We start from the raw sequence: 12,602 nt of genomic DNA, 5'->3' as shown, positions 1-12,602 counted from the left end.
GATGCAAATACCAACACAACACTGGCTGGAGAGCAAGCCAGCATCCAGCTGCCTACAGGTGAACCTCTTTCAAAACCTTTCATCACTGAAATGGGGAGCCTATAAGAAAGGAAAAAAAACCCACTGGAGCTCTGCAGCATCTTTAAAAGGCGAGGGGATTAAGCTAGAGCTCTTGTGTACAGTTTTTTTTCCAATCCATTGCTCAAGACACAAAGCTGGGACAGAGGAAGATGCAGGAGAAATTAAATTAAAGTCATCGTTTGGCTCTTGATTTCAAAGTAAACAAGGACTTCTAGTGAGACTCCTCCTCTCCTACCACTCCCCAGGATCTTGCAGCTTTATCTAAACTTGCAGAAGTCAAGGAGAGAGGTTGCCATTGATTTCCATGGGGACGGCACTGCAGCATCCCAAACTACCCTGTGTTGTCAGGTGGATCTGGGGGCTTTCTGTTGCTTCCCCTCCAGCTCAAGCTGAGACCACCTAGAGAACTGAAGAGTTGCATCTAATTCACAAGAAACAAAGAAAAAAATGCTCTTCATCCCAGTGGGGCTTCTGGGGTCTGGTTGTCTCAGAAATGGGGCAAAACAGGGATGGCTCCATGTGAAATACGGACTATGGATAAATGCACCTCATCCATGAAAGCTGCAGTATTTTCACAAATGCCAAGGCAGAAAAGGTTATTCTGGAATATTACTTTGAATAGCTCTGGGAACAAACCCAGCATGAATTTTCAACTCTTATTCAGCAAACGATTTGAATAAACTGAGGGAGGCTTGCACACACATACCGACACCATTTTTGCCTCTGCTCCTTAGACAATCTGTGAGAGAACAGCTCCCAGCAAACACGATCACTTTGCAGTCCGATGTATGGATTCAACTAACCCTGTCTTGGGGACAAGGTAACCTCTCAAGATCCCTTCCACCCCAATTTTAATACTATTTTACACCACAAACTGTTTACATGCTGGGATTTGCTCCGATTCATCCCTGGAAAGAAGTATGTCTAAAAGAGTAACTAATGGAAAGAAAAAACCAGAAACCCAACAGCAGTTCCCTCTCTCAAGGACAAAGCAAAGGAAAACAACCAGATGTAGAGCTACGACATCCTCGATCCAAATGCTTTCCAAAACATTTCCAAATGTTTTCCAAAGCTTCCAGCTGAAGCTTTCACAGCTAGACTGCAACTCCACCAAAGCCTCAAGCACTGCGTGCAGCATCACGGTGCACTGCAGCACATGACAGGGAGATGGCTGGTAATGACTTTTCCAATGAACACACCTGCCAAAATGCACCCAAGACCCTTGTGCAGAAAACACAGAGTTTTGAAGAAAAACTGCCTCTGCCTTCTCAGTGGGACACCTTCCAATGTGATGGAGCCCAAATGCTATGTGGGCTTTCAGGAGGAATCAGTGAATGCACATGGCCAGATGTCCTCACCTTCACGACAGGCTTTTGAGTTTATTCTGAACACCTTTGGAAATCACTCCTCTGGCCCTAATCCTTTGGGATTATGGATAATAATAAAACAAAAATATTTTTAAAATTCACTTATGGAAAGTAAAGAGAGAAAAACATAGATCTTCTACATGCAAGCAAGAAATGCTGAGGTTCTGTCCAAACACCAACAAACATGGACATTTACGGTTACTACACAGCCAGAACTGAGGTGGTTGTGGGAGATTCTGGTCTGAGCAGCCGACCTCAACTGCAGCAGCCAAAGGGCAAGCCGCAAAGTCCCAGCAGTACTTAGCTGCAAGAACTGACCGCTCTGGAGACCAGGGGGCTGGCACACGGCAGGTCCCCATCCCCAGCCTCCTCACCCTGCTGCTGGCACAACAGCTTCCATCCATGCCAACGGCCTCATCGGAAATGGCAGTGCCTGTAAAGCAGAGTCTCAGAGGTCCTTCCAAGTCCCAAGCTGATCTCCACCTCTTTCAGCTTGCTTCTGGACACAATCAAAGTGTTTCTTTCTGAAGAAGCCCTATCAGCTGTATGTGGGCTTTTGATTAGACCTTTTGTAAAGGAAAAAAAAAAAAAAAAAAAGCTTGCTCGAGGATGATAAAAGTCTAGACACTAAAATATATTTTCCAGCTGATCCAGCAAACCTAAAAAGCTCTCCCTTGATCTCGGACTGCCATGATCAAAGCCATTATCCCATCCAGAGCCCTTCTGAAACTTTAGCTTCCAAATGTGCAAGTTATTTTTAAAATCTAAACCAGGCCAAGCCTCTTGTTTGGAGTTTTATGAAGAAAATGAGGTGTGCTCCTCCCAAACTTTTCTCTGCCAGATCTGGAAGTGACTGGTGGGCACGTGGTGGAGGGCAAGAGCAGTAGCACCCGGTGGCCACGGTCTGCTTGTGTGGGGAGACACAGCCCATTCCCCCAGAGTGGCTATGGTGTGGGGGAATATTCCCCATCCTCAATTGTGATTAAGCTTTTTGGAGAGCATCCCCATACTCAGGACTTGTGTCTGCCTCTGGCATCCTCAGTCACAGGGGTGCATTATTCTGGGGCCCAAGAAGAAACAGTGGCAGATACTTTTGTTTTCTTCAGGAATTAAATAAAACTAAGCGCTACAAACTTCCTTTACCAGGTAGCAGGACACCCAAGTACAAAGAACATCTAGTTCTGCACCAAGGGACAACCAGGGAAATAAGGTGTTCCAGGAAAAAAACCAACAACATTCTCCAATCTCTTGGAGGACTGTTTCAGTGGTTGAAAGAACAAACACCCAGCCCTGCAAAAGCAACTGAAAGCCAAAGGGGCATCAGCTCTGCCTTAAGTAGGATGGTCAAAGGGAGGTGATGGAAGACCAGCCAGCGTCGCGTGGTGAGCACCAAGCCTTCTGGTGTGCAGTGGCCTCCAGAGGAGGGGACCCATGGTCAGTCCCAGTCGCCAAGGTTTGCAGTGGCCAGACTGGGGGAAGTCAAGGGATGGGTGATCTGGTGTGATGAGGAGCTTGGGGAGAACTGGAAGGGCTTTTTGAAAGGATATGGCCACCAAGCTGTACCTCCTGTTGTAGGGGAATGAAGGCAGTGGGTTGATTAGCATTGATAACATGCAGCTGTGGCAATTTTGTCTCCCCTCCAGGCAGCCTCAAAAAGTACCTTTCCAATGCTTTGCCATGTCTGAATGCTGAAAACCTTTTTCACCGTAACTGGCAAATCATACTTTTTACACCACACTAGCAGAAATCTTATTGCCATTTTGTCATATTTTACATCTCTTTTTTCAAATATATCCATAAGCATTGCAAATACAGAATTTGTCTCCCTGTCCACATTTAATTGTTCTAGTAGGTTTAAGACTAATCTCCATGCTGTTAGCAATGCTGTTGCAATTTTATTGCCCCTTGAGGCAACTCAAAAAGAAATCTTCCAGCATTTTGCCATGTCTGAACACAGGAGACATTTTTCAGTGTAACTAGCACATCATTTACTTTGCACCATCCTAGCAAAGTTCCTATTGCCTTCTTGTTATACTTTACACTTCTTTTTTCAAATATATCCATAAGCATTGTTAAAGTGGAATTTTCTTCTTCTGTACCCATATCAATTAGTCCCTATCTACATTGGGTACCAAAAGCTGCAATTTGACTTAAGATGGACAACAACTATTGCAATATACCCATATCAATTAGTTGCAACGGCTCACCTCTCACAGTGCCTGTTATGGGTTGCAGGCTCTCCCGCTTGTCTCAGCTATGTTGGGCACCAGTTGTAGTCAGAGTCCAACTCAGTCAGCCTCACACAGGGTACCAGTTGTTGCAGCACAATCAAACTAGTAGGCTGCAACAAGGCTTTACTGTTGGTCAGAGTCTACTGTATGTGCTGCATCTCCTTCCTGCAGAGGTCAGACCACACTGCTACACACCCCCCCCCATCCTCAGGGCTATTTAACCACTTAGCAGGAACGAGCTGCAGCTGCACATCATCCATGTCAATCAACCCACTGCCTCTGAGGCAAGGCCACAGCTGCGTGGTATCAGTGCTGATCAACCCTCTGCCTTCATTCCTCTACATCCTATGTCCCAACGTGGACTGCTAACAGGGGGACATTCTTCAAAGAGAGATGGGGACAGGAGATGACTGCCACCGCAGAAAGTAGAAGAGAGCAGCACGGAGCATCCACATGCTCCAAAGCTATGTAAAAGCCAAATGTAGCTCCCTAGTGAATGCTCAACTAAGTAGCTTCTAAAGCACTGGGGCAAACAAGCCATGTTGTTTCCCTTGCCTCCCAGCATCTTCCTCCATAATTCTGCCCAATTCCTTTCCACTCTGTGCTTTCACCCTCCTCAACTCCAGCATCTCTGCTCCTCCTTCCCACCACTACTGCTGCCCAAACCAAGCAGATCTGCAAAAAGCTGAGCGAAGCAGACAGGCACACACACCAGTAGGACGGAGAGTCACACTGGAGATTAAAGACCCACCAATGCCTCCAGCATCCCTCACTGTGGCTGCAGGGGCCATGCTCCTGCCGAGCAATGGCTGTGCTGCACATCACACATCCCCAGCGCTTCGGGAGGTGTCGTCTGAATCTCCACCAGCTTTCCAGCTGGGTAAACGTCAAGGAAAAAATCAGGTTGACAGAGTTCCTTAAGAATATTTCCATCAAATTGGATTTTTCCCACCCCCATGCACACGGGAGCAGAAAGTGTGAGGGCCACCAGCAATCTGGTGCCAGCTGTGACAGCTGCCATGTCATCCCCAGAGGGGACAAAGGATTTGCCGGCATCTCCCCAAAATGTTGCTCAGGAGCTGGGCAAGGCAGACAGGTCGTGGTAAACCTGCCCAGCTTCAGATCTGCCACAGCACAGAGCCCAGCACATGCCCCATTGCTGTGGTTCATCTTTACTTTCCCCAACAATTGTAGAGAGGAGATGGACTTCAACCTTAGCCTCCACACAAGCACACTTCGCTGGGTCTACTGAAGCCACCAAAGCCCCACAGATCCCGGTGATCCCACCTTGCCCTCGCCCTGGCCCCTTCCCTCTCATGAGCTTCTCCTGTGGAAGGACAGCAAAGCCTCGCTGCACATCCATCATCCCCAAGAAGGGCTAACACAAAGTTCCTGACCTCGAAAATTTATGGTCCCTATCACATAGGAGAGCACAGGAGCCGATGGCAATGGCTGCTTCTGGATTTAAAAGGACCTAAACCGATCACGGAAGCAGTGTGCGCCCCAAACCCTCACTCCCGGTGATAGATAAATATTGAAGGGGAAATGCTGCGTGACTCATTTAGGTGCCAAGCATGAAGCCGTGTGGGTTCAGCACCACATTTTTCTTGCTGTGAGGCTTTCCATCCATCCCACCCTCTTCTGCAGTGTTCTCATCTCCCGTGTTAAAGAGATGGGAAATGCGTTCATCACTGGTCCTCCTTCCCAAACCAAACATGCAAATACAGGCTGAAAAACACCCAATTTCCAATCCTAGCAAACTTACAGTGGTAACTTATTTCCAGGCAAAGCTGTGATTTTTTTAAGGGATACCACTGGGTTAAGGAGTCAAAGGCATAACTGTACAAGTGAAAGCAAAAGCCCTTTATTTCTGTAAAGTCTTCCCCCCCCCAAAAAAAAAAATGACAGGGAGTAACACAGCTCTTGCCAGTTTAGTGGGGTGTACATGAAGGCTTGGCGAAAGCAACCTCATTAAACTGGCTGGGTTGTTAAGCACCAATCCAAACACACAGCCCTCTGATCACTGCAGGATGGTCTGGGAACCAAAGGCAACTCACAATTAAACCTGTGACAATCAGGAAAATCCTTACAAATGCCCCCAAGCAGAATCCACCAACACCATCCCCACCCTCCCTTCTTTTTTTTTTTTATTTACTTACATAAGCAGCATGTCAGATAACTTGGAGGAAATCAGATGCTTAATGATTAAGCGACACTTAGGCAGCACTCTGGAAGATAAATACGCCCTTTGGAAACCCTGCAACAAAAACAGACGGTATAAACAGACAGTAACTAATTATTCTGATTAAACCTTGGAAGACCTGAAATACCCGACTGCAGCAGAACAAAGACAATTTGCGCGGGGCTGCTCACAAAAATAAGTCACACCCTTTGCAAAAAGAATTCACCCAAATAAACCTAAGTGCTTCTACGTTGTTTTTGCTTGCCTGCCTGTTTCTTAAGGTCTAGGTGAATAGGAAACGTCTGCCATACCCTGGAGGGATCCCGTCGCCTTTAGCTGAAATTAGACTTCAAGGAAAGCAGGCGAAGGCAGGTGTCACCAACCTGCACCGGCACGGCAAGGCTCCCACCGCGCACTGGAGGAGCGGCGCGTAGGGGTTTTTCCTCCCTTCCCACCAAAACCAAAGAGAAAGAGGTTTTTGCATTAAAAGAAATTAAGGAAAATAAATAAATCAGGTGTGCTCCTAGGGAAAAAGGAGGGGACAGAAGGTCTAGCCGGCTGCCAGGCTTGGAAGGATGCAAGCTGGGACTGGGATGTGGGGAGATGGCGACGCAGCTGGGCCACGGGGACCAGACAGGATGCGATGGGATGCTTGGCCTAGCAGTGAGAGGAACCTGCAAGGTCCACCAGCAGCTCACCCACCATCGTGGATGCAGACTAGGGCACCTGCTTTATCGTGGTCCATGACACCAGCGCTGAGAGCCTGTCAGAGCAGATGGTGTGCAGAGCAAGACAAGGGGATGTGCTCAGTAGACATTCCCTTACTCCTCTTGCCTCGGAGTAAAAGATGGTTTTCCTCTTCTCCTCTCTCTGCCCTTCCGTCCCCATCCCCCCCTCTTAAATGCCAGCACAGCTCAGGGGACCATTTAATCTCAAACCTCAGTAATCAATCGGTTCACCCTCACGCATGAGAAAGAGTCACAGCAGTAAGCACCAAATCCCATTTCCACCCAGCAATACAATGTTTTAATCACGTACATAACATTTCCCTTTTAACATAAATCCTGAACAGATCCAGGCAGCCCCCAGGTTGTGGGTGGGGAAGGACAGAGTGCCAGGGAAGAACATGGGGATCTGGGGGAGAAAAGGGAGGAGAAACCATTGTTGCAATCACTTAAAATGACAATTTTATACGGCTAGTCCAGTTTGCCACTACCATGATGACATTTTGACCTCGCGTTCGCCATCACAGAGGATGAGCAGCAGTGTGGCAAGCAGCAAGCCCACATCCAGCTCTGCCACCAGAAGCTGCATCGGTTTTATCCTAACATGCCACCAAGCATGTGGGAAAATGGGGATAGAAAATGCAAGACGGGCACACATGGAAAGACTTGGGACAGGCTGTGAGACAAATAATAGCAACGGGGCCTCTCCACCAGTGCTGTGAGACTTACTCCAAAGCCTGTTCACATCAGAGTGAGCCTTTCTAGCTGGGTTTGAGTAGATTTGGGATCGCTACCTGCCAACACTTGTTATTTCCAAAAGCAAGCATGGCCGGACCAGCAGGACCATCACACGACTGCCACTGCAACAGGTAGGCAGCTGCGAGCAGTTCAGACTTCGTCCAGACCAGTCCTGAGTGGCATAGCTCACAAACAGCCATGTTAAAAAATATACATATTTTTTTTAAAATATAAACACATGCACAGACTTTTCTAATATATAGGAACAAAAGGGGGGACACCCTGCTGAAACCCCCATGTGCAGCTCAACTGCTCTCTTCAGCGACAAAGGAAATGAGAAGCAGAGACCAGGCGCACACAGCCACTCGCCGTGGCATGGTTTGGCTCTGGGAACGTTTCTGGATTCCCCAGCACAAGCTCTAACCTCCAAGGGATGCAAAATGGTCTTGGAGCCACTCTGGAGGAGAAGTGGAGGGGTCCTCAGGGGCTCAGCTGGGCAGATGGAGCAGGATGGAGAGCTGGGCTCTGGGTGGTCATGGGGATGGCTGACCCCAGTCCATGCCCCATCAGCTTAAGGGTCCCCAAAACACATATTGTGCCACAAGAACAAACCAGGAATGCCTTCAAACCCACAGTCCACAGCAGAAAACAAGGTCCCCTCCCGGGTCTTGGCAACAGGATGAACCCACCCATGACCACAAGCCTCATCACATCATGATGCTTGAGCAAAGCAAGGGAAACAAGTTCAGGACTGGGGGTCTTGGGGTTATCTTTGACTTCTCTACATGTAGCAGAGCTGCGTTTCTGAACCCCCTTTTTTCAGACAGATCCCATGGCAGGCTTTGGTACAGGAGGTGGTACGGTGCACCAGGATTTTTTCAATTCCTCTCAGCAGGGAACATCATGTTCCTACCTCTAACTGAGATTTCTGCACCATGGTCTCCTTCCAAAGGCCAACGCTCCCTCCCCTCCTTTATTTTTGGCTTCAGTTTCCCCAAGACCTGTAACATCAGGAACTGCTTGGCACAGAGGACAAAGTCCTCAAGATCCACACACATACCTAGAAAAACTATTGCACTTACACCTTCCCCGATCTCTTTAGCCCACGCTGGGACGTGCACAATTAAGAGGGACCAGGCACCACCAGCCACCTGCAGTGTGCTGTTGGAGGATCCAGCCATATCCCCATCCTCTCCCAAAGAGCAGGACATTGCAGTGCAATTCAGGACAGAGATACTCAGTGCAGTATCTAGAACAAATTAAACCTCCTAGGCACAGCAGCAAGCATGGATTTATTGATTCATGGAAAACGTCCTTACAAATTACTTCACTCAGATCAACAGGACAAGACAAAACGAGGGCTCTCCTCGGCAGTGAGATGCTGCAGTGCTATCACTGCAGTCCGGCACTCTAGAAGAAATCACTCTTTCAGAGCAGACACTTCTAACAGGGCTTTGTGGGGCTGGTGGAGGACAATACATAGGCCAGCACAGATCTGTGCCACGTCCCACCCAGGCCCCACCTCTCTGTCCCAGAGCAAGCAAAGCCAATGGATAATTTCTGCAAGCAAGTAGGTGAAAACGCTGCTTGCCATCAGCTTCACATCTGCAGAAGCTCCATCCATACCTGCTTGTTGGCTTGTGTAGGGCTGCAGCTGCTGGGTGGGATGGGACACAGAGGGTGATGCCACTGACAGCATCTCCTGCACCGCCCCTGCTGCAGAGTCTGCTCACCATGGGGCAGGGAGGTAGGACTCCCTGCCTGGTGAGAGGTAGCACAGATCCATGTTGATCTCCTTCTGCATTGTTCTCCTCCATCCCCATGAAGCCACATTAGAAGTGACCACTCTGAAAGAGTGATTTCTCCTGGAGTATGGGACTCCCAAGCACCGCAGCTTGTTAATCTCAACCACTTCTCTTGATACTGGATGGGTTAACATACTTTCATCAAGCTCAAACTCCCTCCCAGGGCTACTTGTGGTCTGGACCCAGGACGCTGAGACAAGTCTAAGGCCATTTTCTGCAGGTGTTTGTTCCGGTGGTTAAATGCAGCTCATAAATAAATAAATACCCAGATATACCTGTGCCTTATTCTGGACAGCGTGCATCTGGCTTTGGCTTCCAGACATGGGCTGCTTGCTGGACTGAAGAGCCGCTGGATGCCCACCCCTGCCCCCTGACAAAGCCATATAAGCTTGCATTTTGTAGCATCTTGGTGAAAAGGTGAGAGGAGTGCTCACACTCCCCAGGACAAATCATTTCCCCGGCTTTTATGCGTGTGGCACTTCCCTGCACCCTCAACAGTCAAACCAGCGCCAGTAACACTGAGGGCAGGGCCGGGCACTGCCCTTCCACTGTTGGGTCCACAGCAGCCCCGCTCCCAACCTGCCTTTTGCAGGAGTGGACACAGCTGATCACAGCTCAAACTGCTTTCCCTAGCTCCAAATCACCCGCTGCGATCACTTCCCGGCATCCCCATCTTCAGATCACCTCCTCGTTTTTAAAATCAGCTTTAAAAAGACCTACTTTAAAAAAAAATCACTGCAGATGCTGAGTCACATTGTTGGATGCTTCCCGGATGGTACCTACAGAGGTCTTCTAGGAACGCCTCCACCTCATGTGAACTCCCCCGCTGGTAACATTAAAACTACAATTATCTCTGCAGATTAATAAAGGGTACTGCATCGCTGGCAGTAATCTGAGGCAGGGACTCCCGGCAGCAATGAGCGCAAGCTATCAAGGCGTGCAGGCACACACAGCTGTGTTTGTGGTCCCCATCACTCCCAGTCACCCACGCTCTGCCACGCTGCCTCACCCGTTCCCCAAAACACACACCCCCAGCCCCCCGGGCACCGATTAGTATTTTGATAAAAAAAATGTATCTCATTACACCGATTCGCTTAACTCCCCACCCAGGGGTTGCGATTCCTACGTGCATTGGCTTTGCTAATCAGTTTCGCATCCCTGATGTGACACTGCCCCTTGCCTCCTCCCAGCCCCAGGGCACGGCTCCCAGCTCTGCAGCATCATTCTGACACGTGGACCAGGAACTGCTGCCCTGGCTGGACCATCTGCCTCCATCCTGCTATTTGGGGGTGGTGGGGAGAAAACGGCTCCTTTACATGGCAAGAATTAAAAATATAAATGGACTCGAATCACCGCAGCATTTGCAAACATCCCACTGTAGCAAATGAGCTGTGCACAGCACAGGGGCATGGGTGATCGAAAGAGGGTACCGGCCACCACTCACAGCTCTTGGGGGCACAGTAAGTAACACCCTGGAGCCCAGAGCTGGGAAGGTTGCAAGCCCTATCAGCCCTTCCCAGCCTAGGTGAGAGGAAGAGCAATTTGGCACATACGCTTTGTACCAGTCCTTACACCTCTGGCTTCTGGGTCAAAGCACTTTCTGGTTGTACCACCTCAGAAATCGCCCTCATTGCGAATACCTTTGAGGCCAGGTATAGCAGCACCTGGGGACTACTGCTCTCCATCATGGTCCTAAAATGAGCTCTCGCTGTGGCACGGCAGGTACCCAGGCACGGCGAGTGAGCCCACGAGCACCCCTGAGCACCGTGCGCTTCCCTTCAGCTGCTGCCCTTGCACACCTGAAGCAATACAGAACAGGTGTAAACACACCCTCAAAGTCAGCATCATGCCACAGTGAACCACGACGGCGTCACGCAGCAATATGCAGCCAGCAAATACCCACTTCTTCCCATAAAAAATAACTTAAAATGGCAAAGAGGAAAGGCAGAGAATGGGACTGTAGCCAAGCCCAGCAAACACTGCATGGATGCAGGGGCAGAGAGCTGAGGACGTGCCACCACTCGCTGTGGCTGTCACCCTCACCTGGGGACCTTCTTCCAACTGTACTTGTGGAAACACTCCTGCTTTCAGAGAAGCCCATTCAAGGGCAGGGAGATGAGGACTCAGCCCACCCCACACCTTTCAGGGCTGAAAACTAGCGCCATGGTGGGGTGCTGCTCTGCTCCTGAGACACCACGGAAGCACAAACCACCCTGCACTTGGAAAGCGATTCCCCGCTTTCCTGAGCTAGCAAACTTGGGCACCGCCACAGAAGGCAATGAGTTGATCACTCAACAGTAAAGCTGATTCCCTATACTTCTATTTAAAATTTGCCTCCCCTCTCTATCTGTAAGCCAAATCAGGGATAAAGCAGGTCAGTGGATCATTCTTTTAGGTACCATGATGAGTGTGTATATATGTTTGGGGTTTTTTTTACATTAAAGGGAAACTAATTCTTGTAAACACTTCAATCAGCTTAATTATCCCTCTCCGGGAGTTGTTTTTCTTTAAAAAAAAAAAACAAAAACAAAAACATAAAAACCCAAACACTGAAGGAATAAATCATCCCAGGGAGGGCAAACACCTACTTCCCCCAGCAGCCCCCACCTCCAGCATGGCTGCAGCCAGCCAGGCTCCTCCTGGCAGGCTGGGGTGGAGGGGCAGGAGAGCACAGTGGGCCAGCACAGCACACAGCCAGCACACAGGTGGATAAGAGGGTTAAATCCAGCTGCTCAGGGATAAGCTGGTCACATACTGCAGATATTTTGCAATGGCAAATGGCAAATAGTGGTATGCCAGCCTACAGCAAATACTGGCACAAGTCACTTGCATGACTGTCACCAGGTGTTTAACTCAGAAGTTGCCGATATTGGAGACCCTGGAGCTGCATCTTGTTAAACCTCTCCCGATGAACTGCTTCCTTGGCTATTTTGAAGCTTGCAGTAGAGAAGGCTGAAAAAGTAAAGTGACTCTTGGCTTTCAGGCTGGAACCTGGAGAAGATGAGGCAGCATTTTTTACCTGTTGTAACTTTTTTGTCTTCCCAGGACTCTTGTGGGGCCAAACACAGAAGAATTTGAGATGCTGTCACACAAGAGAAACTTTGGGAGATAAAGCAACCAGACACCCACCCAGTAACTCCAGCACAGCACCAACACAGACAGACTGGGGTGCAAACAGGCAGCCCCCAACATGCACATGGCCACAACTTGCTGATCTTAATATCAGGCACATAAATTCCCAGGTGGCAACTCCGGATTAATACATTAAATTTCCCCACTGGCAAATAATTTCCCTTTTGCATTCCAAGACTAAAACTTCTTCCAATTGCTGCTCAAGCTGACCAACATCTTTTTATTCATTTGCATCCAGAAATACTAAACTGCTGCCTCTTGGAATTCTGCAGAGATGGAGGGCCCTCTTCTCTGTCCTGAAGCCACCAGCCATGCCCTGGTAGCTGCAGCACAGCCACTAA

General features: G+C 48.9%; 1 protein-coding gene across 6 annotated transcripts in view; it reads right to left on the bottom strand.

Moving 5' to 3' along the window:
* The window catches only part of DAAM1 (dishevelled associated activator of morphogenesis 1), a 146,927-nt gene that overhangs the window by 72,690 nt on the left and 61,635 nt on the right, over positions 1-12,602 (bottom strand). For all 6 annotated transcript variants that reach the window (XM_080394478.1, XM_080394476.1, XM_080394481.1 and 3 more), the window contains one exon: positions 5,839-5,936. The gene's annotated coding sequence lies outside the window, so the exon portion shown is untranslated. The remainder of the gene's footprint in view (positions 1-5,838; positions 5,937-12,602) is intronic.

The sequence above is a fragment of the Falco punctatus genome (assembly GCF_963210335.1).
Source record: "Falco punctatus genome assembly, chromosome: 7".
NCBI classification, from domain to species: Eukaryota; Metazoa; Chordata; class Aves; order Falconiformes; family Falconidae; genus Falco; species Falco punctatus.
Note: the sequence above shows the minus strand (reverse complement) of the source record. Positions and strands in the feature narration are given on the sequence as shown.